Raw genomic sequence first — 13,678 nt, forward strand, 5'->3', positions numbered from 1 at the left:
TTTGTTTACTTTTCTTTTTATTTCTTTATTAATTTTTTAAATGAACAAATCACAAGTGAACTTACAAGTATGGTAAGGACATGGTATGGTAAAGAAGAATCGTTTATCGAAAGATAAATGCCGGTGGTGAAAAATACATACAATAGAATAAGTAAAGAAAACAGTAAGAATATACCCAGCAAGGCTATCAATTCTGTTCTCCTAACAAAAAGTCATGAAATAAAGTTATTGTTTTTACAGCCTTCCTATTGTAACTTAAAAGACATTGTGCCCAAGTAATGTTCCAAGTCCTTCATAAAAACACTGTTAAGAAGAGTCCTTTTAGAAAACTTGCATTGATGAATATGACATTTTGGCAGAAAGAGAATGAGATTAATCACAAAAGCACTTTTTTCCATATTCTTATCCCGAGTATGAAAACCAAACAAAATATATTTATAAAATAACTCAAAGGTGTCCAGTAACTTCTCTCTGATGAACATTGATATGTCTTTCCACAATTTTTTTTTGTATACCGGCAGTACCAAAAGATATGTGACATTGTGTCTCAATGGAGAGAGCAAAATGAGCACAATGTATTTATATCTTTCACGTATCTAAAAAGAAATAGTTTAAAATGATTCACAGGTGTTATCCAGTTAAAGGAGACCTCCTTTACTTTGTTTGTGAGAAAATATCTTTGAGTTAATGTCCAACTTCTTTCCCATGGAATATTCTGGTCAAACTGGGACCAGTAAGCTACAACATACGGAGAAATGAAACTCCCTATGAAATAGCGTACGGACAGCCTTATTGTTTTTTATGGCTTCAGTGAAGCAAACCCTTCACACGGTGTTTCATTTGGATGTATTAAAGGAATAATGGAAGCATATTGAGTACCTTGCAATAAGGGAATTGAGCCCCTGGGGATAGCTGCCATCACTATAGCAAATAGCAAACTGTACACTTTAATTTTCCCGTAACACCCACAGAATTATTAGTGATGAGTACGCTGAGATATTGGAAGCTGCTCACCCTCTTCACTGAGACACAGTTGATGAAGAGTGGGGTGTAGCTCCTCTGTCGTGTCTTGTAGAAGTCGACTACCAGCTCCTTTGTACCACCCGCCAGGGAGGAGCGTGTCCTCACACACACACACGCACACAAGAAAAAGGTGGGACGCAACTCAGCCCACGCCTCTATGCCGGGCTTCGCTTGCGTCCCAAAAATAAAAACAAAACCCAAAATCAAAGACTGAGTGCTGCTGATGCTGCAATATCCCCGGCCCAAGCACGCACCCGTGGTTCCCAATTAATTCCCCCGATTGCGGCGCTCAACCCGGCTGCAACTGTTACATAAATTACATAAAGATTGTCAACCGATGGTGAAAATTATGCACATTACACTTTTATCATTCAGTTTGACATTTTGACCTACTACAGCTGGTTCAGGGGTGGAAAAAATAAATTATAAAAAGTGTAGACGATGTTAAGTTAAGACCTTTATTTCACAGATGTAGTATGCATGCTTTTTTACATTACTGTTACATATAAAAATAAGCTACTCTAAAATAAACAGATATGTGAAGTTTGGACTAAGAAAATGGGAATATGCAACAATGATTGACATTTTAAGCATCTATAGATAATAGAAATATACAAATACACTTTGATGGTGAAATTGTAACATAATGTAACTGATAAATAGATCTGACACAACAGTGCAGCTTAAAACAATAATTAAGAGGTGAAGATGCTATGTGCAATCGGTTATCTGCCATATAGTCATTTGATCAATGATATGACAACATAACATGAAACTTTAACACAAAAAGTTATACATGATGTCAAGAACAAAGAGAATTCCTCCTATGTATAGGTGAGTTCATGTCTTGAGTTTTATGTTTTTACTTGATCATACTCACTGCAAGCTCTGTCTCCACAATGTCATATTAATTCGACTTAAGCAGATGAGACGTTAACCATGGTCTCCTGCGCCATGGCTCAAGAATATTGCTCTAATGCTAAAAGGTCCGGACTCATTCATGAGTCCCCAACTTCTGTCCCAGTGTTACGGCTCAGGCAAGGACTGACCAGGTGGTAGGCATTGCGGAGGTCGAGCTTGGTGAAGACGGTAGCCCCCTGCAATGACTCGAAGACGGAGGACAGAAGCGGCAGGGGGTAGCGGTTCTTCACCGTGATGGCGTTGAGGCCCCGGTAGTCAATGCAGGGATGGAGGGAGCCGTCCTTCTTCCCCACGAAGAAGAACCCGGCCCCTGTGGGTGAGGAGGACGGACGGATGATGCCGGCAGCAAGGGACTCCTGGATGCACTTGTTCATGGCCTCGGTCTCCGGCGGAGACAGGGAGTACAGGTGCCCCCTCGGTGGTGATGAGCTGGGCAGGAGGTCGATGGCACAGTCGTATGGGCAATGCGGGGGCAAACGAGATGGCGCGGGACTTGCTGAAGATCAGTTTCAGGCCCAGGTACACCGGTGGCACTGCCGACAGGTCCTGGAAATCCTTGGGAGCAGGAGAGACCAGTGATACAGGGGCCACGGCATCCCAGAGGCAGTGGGAGTGACAAAAAAGGCTCCAGCCCAGGATATGGTTGTCCTCCCAATCGATGTGGGGGTTGTGTCAGACTAGCCAGGGGTGACCCAGGACCATGGAGGCTTGAGGTGTGTCGATGACGTTCGACACGATCTCCTTGCGGTGGTTGCCAGAGATGAGGAATCTCACCGGGGGGGGTGGTGTGGGTGATGCAGACCAGCGGGGCCATGGTGATGGTGTGGGGCTCCAGTGGCGAGTGCAGCGGGACACAGGGCAGATGCAGCCAGGCTGCCAGGTCAGCATCAATGAAGCTCTCATCCGCCCCTGCATCAATCAAATGTAAATGTAAATCAGGACGAAGACTGTGTGTGGCTGACACCCGATGAGCAGTGTGGCTGAGAACAAAGGGCGGATCTCAGGGGACTGGCGTAAGGGGGTGACGCTCACCTGTAATCCCTTCACTACGGGTGAGTGCTGGCAGGTGGCCATAAAATGGCAGGACCTGGTGCTGATCCTCCTCTGTTGCTCGGTGGGGGACAGTCGAGTGCGGTTGACCTGCATCGGTTCCGGGGAGGCAGGTGGTGGAGATGCGGGGCTTTGTGCAGCCGGCACGGGGGGGGATGTTCCCTGGCGAGGCCAAGCGGTCCACTGGCTCCTCTCTCCCTGCATCGCTGCGACAGGCGCTGATCCACTCGGTTAGCCGGAAGGCGTTGTATTGCACCTCCGTGTTCCACCCGCTGGTGGCGGCCAGGGTGTGGAAGTCGATGGCGAAATCCGAGACCGACTGGCGCCCCTGGCAGATCAACAGCATCTCCCTGGCAGCCTCGTGACCGTGCCTGGAGCGGTTGAACACTTTCTTCACCTCCTCGCCGAAGGCCGCATAGGAATGGCAGAAAGGGGCGCCGGCGTCCCAGACCGCAGTGCCCCACTCCCTGGCACAACCCGTCAGCAGGGTGATCACATACGCGATCTTCGCCCAGTCCGTGGGAAACGTGGAGGGCTGGAGTTTGAAGACCAGGGAGCACTGGGAGAGGAATGACCTGAAGGTTCCCGGGTCCCCCGCATACGACTCCGGCAGTGGCAATCGGGGCTCCCGGCTCGGGGGTGCTGGCGGGACAGACGGGGGTGCAGCAGGCGGTGAAGGGCGATTCTCCTGGCTCAGCTGCAGCTGCTGCAGCTGAGAAGTAATGCCAGCAATGCTGGTGGCGAAGCCTTCCAGGGATTGGCTGATGGCGTCCAGCTGGCTCTGATGCCCCCCCAACATCGCACCTTGCAGCTCCAGCGTGACTTTCAGCTGTGGAAGGTCCGCCGAGTCCGAGTTGGCTAGTTCGTACTGTTACAGCTCAGGCAAGGACTCAGGCGTGGACCACGGGAACTTCTGGTTTCAAATGGGTTTATTGAAATCGTCAGGCAAAATTGCAAACTCAAAACAGGCAAGGTGGAGACCACGAAGTCAGTCCGTAGGGATAACCAGGATCAGGAACAGGAGCAGGCAGGGTCGAGGACCAGGCAGGCAGGCTATCGGGCGATCTGGACAAGGCGGCAGGCAGGAACCAGGTTGGAGCACAGGCGAGGTCGAAAAACGGGAAAGCAAAACAAGCAGAAACAACGGCGGGGATGAAACAGGTAGGAACACACTGTTACAAACTAGCAACAGGACAGAGGCATGCAGGGAAGACATAGGGCAGGCCTGACGAGGGGATGGGAAGCAGGTGTGAATGCAAGCAGGTGAAGGCAATCAGGCAATCAGGTGGGTGGAGACAGGGCGGGGAGCGGGGCAGGGCTGGAAACAAGAAAAAACAAAAGCTCATGGACCATGATGACAGATGGGGAAAACAAAAAACACAAGGGGGCGGGTGCACTGACACCCAGCAGTAATATGTTGCAAGAAAGGCATGATTGCTATAATGTTGGCATTATTCACTTTTATAAGGTTAGTTTCCAAATGCAGTAATTAATTTATTACCTGCACTTTGTTGTGCTGGATTTCATTTTTGGATGTTCTTCGCTTCTAACCAATGGTAACCGTATGTCCTCTCATCTCTACATTTTGTTGAATTCCATATTGTGTAAACCTAGGATTCTTCCAAATAGCCCACAAAATTCATATCATATCACACAAACCAAAACTTGAAATTGACCTGTAAATAGTAAAGTTGAAACTGTAAAAAGTGCACTCACCATAAGGCTCCACCACCCTTAAATTTCTTGATTGAGATAGAGAGCTGAAAGGGAACAACAGTATCACCAATCACCTTTAAGCAATTTGATCAGACCTACATGGATGTTCACAGCAATGTATTATTTGTTTGAAACATCACTGAGTTTGGTTTACACTAAAATTCAAGATGTGGAAGTGGAATTCAATGTGAAGAGGTGTTGTACAGTAGAAATTCTGACCTTGTATGTGAGATCAAAATTAGACATCCAAGTTACAGAAGTTAAAACATAATGATTATTTATGACTTCATTCACCCTTTCAGATATTACTTGTCAAATTGTATTTATGTCAACTGCATTCGTCCGTTTCTCTGCATTAACCGCTCTAATGTCATTATCATCATTAATCAAATAACATACAATACACTTAAATCCACTTTCTGGCAATGAAAAAAGATTCAGAGTCAAGTGTAGCCCTGAAGACTATCCACTAGATGGCATCTTTGTCATGTTATTGAATTCATGATGATTTCAAATTTACTGACAAACAGAAACATATCTATGTATGATTAATACATAGACAATCTCTACATCTGGAAATGAAATACAAGATCACCATGATACAACTAACTGATGAATACATGGACAAACCAATCGATAGAAATATTAAAGACTATCTAGCTCTCAAAGTGCTTTGGTATTAGAGGTTACACACAGATCACTAGAGGAAACAATAAATGTGACAATTGATTTTACTGATCACATCATGAGCATGGATAAAACTGTATGTGTAATATTCTTCTCCTGATGAACACACACTAGATTTCCAACACATACTGGTACAACAAACTTTGTATTATATGTGTAGAAAGTGTGTTATTGGAGATTATTGATCTTGCTTACAAAGTTACAACAATTTACTTGCATGAAGCACGTGGAGCTGGACATGGTTACTGGATAATGCAGATACATTTTTAAGTCTGGTCTGGTGTAGCTGTTAACATTACAATAGATGCCAATGTCTCAGAAGGAAATCCTGTCCTTTCTGTTATCAACTTGCTTGAACTCCAATTGCACATGACCCAAACGACCATGCTGCTATTAAGTGGGCAGCCTGTAAAGCAACTCTTTATTCTGAATATATTCTAAGGAATACATTTTGTAAAAATATTTGACATATAACATGCTAGCTGACTAATATGAAAAAGAAACTGCTCATGATGTCACATGTTATGCCATAGTTATTTGCTGACACTTGGAAAAGTATAGCTAGATCATGAAGCTGAATAAATCTTCACTATTATTGTTATTGGAATGAAATGCTATCTACAGTGTGGAGAACCATGGTTTCACAAACAGGAAGTAGCCCTTAGCACTACACAACAATGTGCAAAGTTGATAATAAACTGGTACTTTCGGCTTGAAGTTCAATTACTTGTGTGTGAGAAAAAGTCTATTTGTTGTGTTCCATAAGAGAAAATTTTGTAGCATACAAGCTCATTCAGGTAAAGTTCATAAAGAAAACATAGCCCAGAAAAGTGTCTTTATTGCTGAAACCCTTCGGAACTCATACAAATTAATGCATGCATCAATAAATCTGTTTGTTCACTTGACTCAGTCCTTTGTGCTCATGCTGTGCATGGTCTATGAATACAAGGTCTCAACAAGAGCAGTTTAATTGATGTATACCACTCAGACGTCTAGCTGTATCCTACTTTGTGCTGTGGCAGTTATGACTTGTCATGGCATCCATTTCATTGCTTGCTTCCCTTGCTTTGTCTGCATGAATTACTTCATTTTCAGCATATGTCTCCCTGTTACTTGTACAAGTTTGTCCTTGTGCATCTTTGCTCAGATAATAAATATCTATTGTATCATGCTTACCATTTTTGTGTTTCTAGGGATAATATCCCTTTAAAATTAATTTGATGTTCTCACTGTTTTTTCTGCAAATCTTTTCTTCACTTTATATGGCTTTTTCAATGATCTCATAGCCTATACAGTTTATTCCTAATGTACGCATGTTTCTACACTCTGGCATTTTAGCATTCCTCACCTTGTTTTTAGTTTTAATTTAATGCTTTTGTATTTTTCTGGATTATGATTGTTTCATTATTGATGCGCGTCATTCATCACTCAAGATGAGGACATCTTCTTTTGTTATAATAATAATAATAATAATAATAATAATAAGAAGAAGAAGAAGAAGAAGAAGAAAAAGAAAGTAAATACATGAGAGTACATTTGAACTTCCTTCCACAGTGCCCTCCATATTAATTCATACCCCTGATTAAATGAGAATGAAATGCATGCTGTAATAGAAAAATGTACCAATGGGATTATTTCTTCTGCTTATAATTGTTTTTAAAATATGTTGTATGTTCTATGTTCAGTCTTAATAACAATACATAGAGCAAAGTCAGGATAATTAAGCATGGTGGTCACATTTATTTACACCTTTAAGTAATCATGTATATAAAATCTACAGAAACGAATTTACACCAACATTCTGCTTTTTGGATGTTCACCAGAAGCTTCTGAAACCTCCCTGTGGCATCATGTGAATTTTTTACTTTCATGTTGCACCTTCCACACAGCAAGAAACAAAGATCTTATCCAGACTCATCATGCTATCTATGCATGTTATTGTATTGCTTGTAATTAATCTGTGATGTTTTTCAGCCAATGGTAACTCAACACTACGTATTTGAATTTGCTTTATTTTTACATATACCTTTATAGATAAAAATATAACTTGTAGGCTAAATATATTTAATACACGTGGATGATATATTCAGAGATTCGGGCCATTATTCATTGTAGGCTTATTTAGGTTATGATCAAAGTGAAAGCATCAAGATGCAAATATTATCTGTCAGCTATTTGCCACAGATTTAGTTTATCTTCAGAGGATCTCATGGATGCCCTTTTTGTAATGGAGACCATGTGCTCCTTATGCCATGCTATATCAACTCCGGGACTGTGTAACAGGGCCACGCTTGGCACAAGAGCAAACTGAAGGTTAAACTGCTGAATGTTTATAACACTACTGATATGGTTTAGATGTGAATCTAAGGGAGTACATTTGCTGTGAAACCTCCCCATTGTTTTGATATCATGAATTCAAGAGGCAGAAATAGCATGACATTAACAGTGTAATATTAATTTTTTTTTGCTGGATATTTACTGAAATTATGACCTTTCAAAAATTATGCTCCCTCTCAGAGTTGAACTCACAACCTTGTGGTCACAAATTAATTTCCCAAATCAATACTCCATGCTGACTCCATGCTTCAGGATCTTTTTCAGGTTGTCACATTAAATTATTATTATTGTGGATTACAATGATTCTGCTGCTGATTAAATATTATTATTGAATTATTTATCTGACAGACAGATTCTCTTATCCATAGGGACTTTCAAGGCTTATTATAGCATTATAGATTTAATATATATTACATGAGCAACACCCACCACCAAAACATGGTCCATAGTGACTAACATAACATATCTGAGTTCACCTGGGGAATCATGTTGGGTGTACAATAGGCCAAAATTCTCAGAGTCAAAGTTAAGTCTGCTCATATATGTTCTTAGTTGCAGTTGGAAAATAATGAGTGACACTGACTTACATTTATAGGTAGTGAACTCCAGCCCCGGAATGGAGAGTTTGTGCAGAGGTTAATGTGCAGACAATGTGCTGTCAACGTGAACAAGCTGTGCTCCTGATAGGCCAGTATACCAGCACCAGGGTCCTGAATGTGAGAGCAATTGAAAGCCAGCCATGAGAAACAATGAGAGTCCAGACACGAGCTCATTGCAGGCCGGTTACAATTGCAGGGGTAGTACAAGAGCCTAGATCAAGGAGATGAGGAGAGTAGGTAGTGAATGTAAGGAATGTAAGGTTTTTGAGGAAAAGTCTGCAGTGCCCGATGACTGAGGCAGTTTGCTATGTAGAAGAGATCTTGTCATCAGGACTAAAACCAAGTTTGTTTGAAGGTGGTGGAGAAACACACAGAGAGATTTTAGTGAGGGTTTGGCTCGTCACTAGATTATATCTGCCTTACTGAGACTGAATTTGAGGTGGTTTGTTTTGCAAGCAGAATTCTCTTCTTTTCATATGGTAATACTTAGAGGATTCTACAAGTCAGAGATGGAAAATAATGAAACAGTTATCATCATAACAGAGTAAGGAAACAATGGACAGAAAAAACAGATTCAAGTGATTTGGTATAGGAACAAAAGAAGGGGTCCAACTGTTAATCCTTGGGGAAATCCTGTTCGAGATTGTTAGACTAAACATAGGTTATTTTATTAAAAGATGCTTTGGTGTGTTATCTACCAGGAATCAGCTCAGTCCCCAGAGACAACCATTCATTTGCAACAAATTCCAGATCAAATCCTTTCTCTTCTTTTGACCACCCAAAATTACTTGTTTTGACATTTTCCTTTAAGTTATTATATCTGATGATTGTTCATGTGCTGCCAGTTTAGTTGGCATACAGCCTCTATGTGGTATTGTTGAATAATATCTAGTAAATAAGCACTTTTACAAAGGTGTCTTGTAGCATACTGTAAGAGCATTCACAACAGATTGTATCACTTGTACACATAAAGCTTGTGATTAAAAAAAGTTATCTGGGTGATAACCCATTATAAGTGATGTAAAACAAAACAGAATTTTAATATTATAAATGTATTATTTCTATTATTCTTTTAGAGAAATCTAAGTCAAATGATTTAGACTTCTGTTTCCTTTTTGTTCTGAGACTTTTGCACTTGGAGGACAGCAGGGCAGATAAAAATCATGGAAAATGTATCCTATTTGAAGCCCTCTGTGGTTAAGACTGTGTCCACTTAGTTTCTGCAGCCAGCACTCTGCACATCTCTTTGGGAGTTTTGCATGACTGCGGTGAATCACAATTCATTAAGGGCCCTCAATACCAAGAAAGGGATGTTAATATTTAATAATGAAATTACCAGTGCAGGTACAAAGGAGCAAATAGAATGGAGCAGACGGTTACTCTGCCTCATTCTATCAGGCTGATGTTACATAAAACCTTTTCATGCCTGAAACTGAGAAAGGGCTGCTGCTGACATGCTTTGTTGTCAGAAGTGATGCAGAATTTCAAGGGAGCATAAGTGTGGGGTTAGAGTGTGCGTAGGACAGATCACACACACACACGCATGCACACATGCACACACACACTTTGACATGAATCTTAAGCCATGGAACTTACATGTGTGGAGGTTACATTAAAAGATGGTTCTAGAGCAAAATAAAACACAGTGAAGGTGAACACTCCTAGCATTTGTAAACTGCCTTGTAACAATATGCACACTGTACCACCAAGTAAACCCATTCCCCTGGGTTGATTTTCAAATTAAATATACACATTAAATGATATTTGTAGGAAGGAATACTGATTTTTTTTTTGAGGATCAACCAGGGTGCCTTTAAATTGCCAATGGTGACAGCTGAAACGTGATTCTCTCTGTGAAACATCAGGCAAACACAATGAAAACACTCTCTTACCCATTGTGGTTCATTTGGCCCACTTTCCTTCAATTCCTTTCATACCTCAAACTTGATAAAAGAGAGGCATGAAGTTTTACTTTGCTATAAAGAAGTGCTTCAATTTTACACACCGCCAGTGTTACTGTGTAGAATAAAATATTAACTGGTAGTTACTTAAGCCTCCCATTTGATTTAATACTGCTTGTCATTTTTGCAAAATTTTGCATTCAGGAAAGCAAGCGTGAATGATTTATGAATTAAGAATCCATACTGCATACTGTAAAAAAATAGGTAGTAATGAATATTTCTAATCCACACTATGCACACAAATAATGCTCAGAAATATAACTATGTACTACTACTTCTACTACTACTAACAATAATAATAAGACATTTGCTACACTTGCTCATTGTTCTAGAGTTCTAGATTTTCTTTATGGAATAATTGAGGTCTAAAATCATCCTATTGCAGAGTATATCTGGAACAGAAATATGTAATTCTGCACCATTTAAAAAGTTAGCACAAAAAGTGAACACAGCTCTAGGTGCACCATTTTTGTTCAAAGATAACCTTTGTGTCAACTCAAAACATAGAAGCAATTCATTTTAGACAGCTGCTGAATACTGAACAGGCACCTAGACTTCTGGAGATATGAAAAAGCTGCTCTGCTGTAAGAGGAATTTCCGTTTTTTCATCTGAGTGGTACCAAAGAGGGTCTGAGAGGGTCCTACTAGTTGTGACCTCATTTCTGTTTTTCATGTCATAAGTGCTCCATGCTACTGCTTATGTAGTGTTCCAGTACAGATTCTTACAAGGGATTGAACTGAATCTTGACCAGTCTATGCAGTCTTTAAGATCTTGTGCATGATCTTTATTAAAATGTCTGTACAATCAGTTAAATTACTTTTCTTTAGCTACTATTCTGTTACTGTGCCCCCTTTCTTTAATTACCTAACAGGATCATTGAAAAAAAATGGCATCTTATTGTCCAAGCCAACATCCAGCATATCAAGAACAAAGCATATTGTGGATAGATGAAATCTGGGCATAGGTGCACTGGTGTTGTGTAATATGATGTGATTAGACAAACAAAAGAACATGATTTTTTCAGATAAAAGGATGGACTGATTTGTATAATGAAATTACTTATGAAAAAATATTTAAAACATTAAGAATAAGTGGTATTTTCACCTGCATAATACTGCTAATTCATCAAACAACTCTAACCCATTGATATTACCAAAAACTTCAATCTGACTGCTTTTTATTTCAACATTTTTGCATTAGCCTGTGCATTCTTTGACATCAGTATTCACCCTCTCCTGCTCATCTCTTGTTAAAGTTTCAACAAGGAAATATGTTATTTGTGATGACAAACACATTACTTGTTCATCAATATTGCATCCCCCTCTCTTCTTTCTTTATTTAAAAAAAATCCCCCTTCTTTTAAGGTTTGCCGTGTTTCACACCACAATTTAAGAAAACACAGGAGAAGCAGAAGTGCTACGGACAAATGCATTTTACCTTGATGAAATGCATTTGCAGGGGCCGGACAACAATAGCCTGGAGAATACTTTAAACCCACAACGGAGTTGGCCATACTCAGGAATGGACTTGGTCCCGAGGCCTAATTCATAGTAACCACACCTTCTGTCCCTGCTTGGAGAGAAAAACAACCAGGGTAATCACCTGACACATTTCCATCCAATTTCCACTACAGAATGTGTTCATTTTCTGCCTAATGGCATGTCATTTTACAGGAGCCTTTGGTCAAGAATTAATTCTGGAATCAAAACAGATTTTCTGAGGAGCAATCTTCCATCACGTATTGATTTTTTTACACTCACAGAGCCTGTACTCCCTAATTTAACTTGACAGCCAGCAGCACAATGTACTGGGAGCACCTTGGCAACTTACAGAGGGAACTTGCATTGTCTCCCTCTCTCTCTCTCCTTTCCCTCCTTCTTCTCTCACAGAGTGAATGAAGGGGAAAAAACAGGAGACAGAACAAAGAGATTCAGTCACTGAACACAAGAAATGAACGTGGATTCTTCTGTTTTACCTCTAATTATGTTTTCAAGCTGCGCGTGGGCCAGCAAGGAAGAGGAGAGAAAAGTGGGAAGAGTGCCAGGGCCATTAGGCGTTATTATGGGACTGTTGACATCTCTCTGTCTTTGAGTGCTTCCCGCCTGTGATTTCCTCCAAGTCATCTTACGGGAGGAAGAGTGTGAAGAGGGTCTTATCATAGCCTTGTTAAAAAGGCCAGAGTAGCCACACAGGGGCTGTCTAATGAGAGGGGCTAAAGCACACTACACTCTGCTGTTTTTTCTTTCCTCTGTTTTCACCTCTTTCTGCCTGTTGTGCACCCTCTCCTTGAGACTGTAAATGCAGGGTAGGTTTGTGAGGGGGGGGGGTGGGGGGTAGGGGTGGCGGAGAGGAAGGGGTGGACCATTAACGTCACAAACTCCTCTTTTGCATTTTTGCGTGGCTCTGCGGTGTGGCCATGGGAAACTTTCAGCGTGCTCATCAGATAAGCTTCCATTTGTCCTTATCTTGTCTCCATACTGTCATGGACAGAATGTCCACATTGCTGTGGTACTTTGTCTTTCTTTTTCCATTGCAGAGGGAATGTTGACGAGGAACTGAAGTGAAAAGCTTCTCTTGGTCTAGGCTGTACACAGTAGTAGTTGTATGCCCCTCTCTGAATGTCACACCTTAGACTCAACGAGATGCATCAATAACCTCAGCCTTGATAAAAGTGCAATCTCATAGAAAAGTAAGTTAATTTCTGCACAGCGCTTTTACTTTGAATATACAGCAAGTGCTGTTAGCTGGACAATATTAGTAATGCGTAATTGCCAGATGGGTCCAAAGATTCTTCATGTTGTATAGTGTCATCTGAAGTGCAAGCCACATGAGTAAGAGACTAAGGCCCGGCATTGGGCATCATATGCATGGACACACCCAATTGACTGCAAGGATCGGTAATTGCACTGCTGGAGCCATCCAGGAGTATGAAATGGAGGATGGGAGACGTCTCAGCCGCTGAGGTGATGTGGACTGCGTACCAATATCTCAACCTTGAAAGAGGCTGTGGGGAGCGGGAGGAAGAAGAAGTGAGGCAGGAGATCCACCGACAGTTCATTTACGGAGAACATCAGTTTGAATTGTACATCATTTGAAAGATAAGGAAATTGAATGCCTTGGCTCTGATGGAAAAAAAGAGAGAAAAACAAAACAAAACAAAACAAAGGCAGCAATTTTAAACCATCTGCATCCAGCATTTATTTCTTTGACTGATATTGAAACATAATCTATTTGGATTGCCGGCATGTCATAATATTTTTTTCTTGCCTCCTCCTTCCTGCCTTCAGAACAATTTCAATCACTCACAAGTTTTCATGTGATTGTATTGTATTTTACACAGTTTCCTTTGCTGGAATTTGGTAAAATCTGAGGTGTCTAATATG

The sequence above is a fragment of the Megalops cyprinoides genome, chromosome 2, assembly GCF_013368585.1.
Source record: "Megalops cyprinoides isolate fMegCyp1 chromosome 2, fMegCyp1.pri, whole genome shotgun sequence".
Taxonomy (NCBI): Eukaryota; Metazoa; Chordata; class Actinopteri; order Elopiformes; family Megalopidae; genus Megalops; species Megalops cyprinoides.